The following is a 2,988-nucleotide window of genomic DNA, read 5'->3' as shown; positions in this document are numbered from 1 at the left end:
CCCACTTCAAGTCACTTAGCTAGACCTTCATTCATTCAACAGATATCTGATGAGTATTCCTTTGGGGCTGGGTGGTGCATTGGACTCTGATGTGGCAAACACTCTCCCTATCCTCAGAGACTTGGATGAGGGAAGAAGCTAAAACTTAATTCCTGAGAATGGGATGTTGACACAGGCAAGGCTATTGGTCTTTCCAAATCCCAGAAAAGCATCAGTGATACCTAGGTAATGTGGAAGGCAGAGTTGAGCAGTGAGCTGAAAACAACAGTGTTGGTTCAAAGTCTGCATAAGAAGCCCCAAACAATGCATCCAGGTGACTAACCCTTGTTCCACCCTACAAGAGACTCTGGAGAGATTGAACCAGAACCAATTGGTTCTTATTGAAACAATTCAGATCTTTCAGCCCCTTCCCCTATCCCATTCCCAAAATATTGGCAGTCAGGCTTATACCCTTAGGTGAAAGATTAAAAGATCCCTTTTAGGAGAACAGCTCCAGAAAAGAAAAAAGTCCTACGATATATGTGAAGGGTCCACCAGCAAAAAGCTCAGCTGACAACCCTGTTAATTACTTTACAGTAAAGCCAAGTCAGCAGTTCCTCCAACATAACCCTCCACCCTCTCACCAATACATTACGCATATCCATTGTCCACCACACTGTATATATAGACAACATATTATGACTCGTTTTAATAGCTAAGTATCAGCAGACATTTGAGGAAAGCTTCCAACATGAATAAAAGAGAGATCAAAGCAAACAGGAGAAAAGAAATTAGCGGAAGCAGATAATTCAGGAAGTCAGGGGAAGTAACTTCAGAAAAAATTAAATCTTCAGGCAGATGAGATGATATTGCTTCCATGAAACATGAACAAAATGCTATTTTTAAAATGGACTGTTCAGAGAACAAGCACAGGTCTTGGACATTTTAAATATGATAGTTCAAATTAAATACTCAATACATGGTCTAGAAGATAAGTGAGAAAAAAGCTCTCAGCAAATAGAACAAAAGGATAAACGACGGACAATAGGAGATAAATGATACGGAAATGAGAGAAGCAATCCAGGAGGTCTAACATGTAACTAGTGGGGATTCCAGGGAAAGAAAACCAATGGAAGGGATGATACTATTTTGATATATGTATATGTGTGTATGATGTGTATGTATATATTTATGAAAATTTCCTAGAGTAAATGATGTGAATCCATTTGAAATGCCATGAATACCCTGCACAATAAAGAAAAAATAAAAGCCCAAGCCAAAGCATATCATGGTGAAATTTCATAACACTAAGGATAAAGAGAAGATTGTAAAAAGAGAATGGCATTTCTCAGTAACATCACTGAATGCTAAAAGACAAAAGAGCAATACCTCCAATTTTGCCTAGAATTTTATCCCCAGCTAAAAGACAAATCTGACATGCAAGATTTCAAACAAAATTTATGCCAGCATTTCCTTTTCTGGAAGCTATTAAAGTACATGCTCCAGCAAAACATAAGAAGAGGGGGGAAAAAAAGCAACAACAACAGGAATTGGAGAAGATAAGAGATCATGAAAAACAGAAGAAGTCAAAGAGGGACACCAAAAGGATGTCATTGGTCTCAGTTCTAATGAAGTTCATATAAGATGAGAATGTTTTATACATTGCAGTACCTAATATATTTGATTACTTTATATATTAATATATATATCAATTCTCCAAATTTTAATATTCTGGGGTTATTCAGCTGTTCTTCATATGTTGGTGTTTCATCTCATGATCAGTTTTCTGAGAATGCACCATATATCAATGTTATGTGGACTACTTCCAAAAAGCCAGAATATTGCGAGTGGAATCTTGTTTTAGACCCGTGGATCTTTCATCTTTTTAACAGTTTTGTTAATGTATAATGGACTTAAAACAAAGTATACAATTTGACGAGTTTTGACATGTCTCCATCCATGAAACATCATCACAATCATGATAATGAAAATATTTATCATTCCCAAAAGTTTACTCTTACCCCTTTGTAATCTCTCCTTCCCACCTCTCCCCTCTCTCCACCTCTTTCCCATATCCAGGGACTACTTGTATTGGTATCCTCTTATAAGGACACTTGACACTGGATTTAAGGCCCACCAGGATAATCCAAGATGATGATCTCATCTCAATATCCTTAATTACATTTGCAAAGACGCTTTTTCTAAGTAAAGTAACATTCAAAGGTTCAGAAATCAGGACGTCACCAATCACCAGTGGTGATTTTTGGAGATCACCATTCAACCCACTACCTCACTAATGTGCTTTATGTCACATAAATTAGTTCGAGTTTTCTAGAATTTTATATAAACAAACAATATGGTCTTTTGGGAGGGCGTCTGGCTTATTCCATTCAATATAATTATTCTGCGATTTATCCATGTTGATTCGTGTATCAATAGTTTATTCTTTTTTATTGCTGAATAGGAATTCATTGTTTGGAATATACCACAATTTGTTCATTCATTCACTGGCTGATAGATACCTGTGGCTGTGTCCCCAGCACCTCATCCCTCCTCAAGTGGAAAAGAAAAAACTCCCCCTCCTCCAACCCTCCAGGCAAGGAAATGGCTGTTCCCGTGAGAGAGCTCACCTGGCCTTCAGAAGAAGCTGAATCAGGCACTCTCTGCCCCTCAATCAGAGTTTGGGACCAGAGCTGTGTCCCAACCACCTTCTGCTACTAACTGGTTGTTAGCAGTGACTGTGGGCAAGTTGAACTGCCTCTCTGGGCTTCTCTGTCCTCATCAGAAAAATTAAGGGGTTGGATTAGAGGATCTCTGAGATAATATCTTACCTATGATCTCCAGTTTGGGTTATTTATACAGGAAAAAAGCCCTCCTCTGCCATTCCCCTCAGGGCTGAAGTTGGTGGTTTCTGGGATTAATCAGTTAACTCAGATCTCTGCAGTGTCAGCGCTTTTCCTTCCTAACAAAGGGGAGAGGTGAGGATGGTAGGGCGGCTCAGAGACACGC

The sequence above is a fragment of the Mesoplodon mirus genome, assembly GCF_964341445.2.
Source record: "Mesoplodon mirus genome assembly, chromosome: 6".
Lineage (NCBI taxonomy): Eukaryota > Metazoa > Chordata > Mammalia > Artiodactyla > Ziphiidae > Mesoplodon > Mesoplodon mirus.
The sequence above is the reverse complement of the archived record's forward strand: the minus strand, read 5'-3'. Positions refer to the sequence as shown.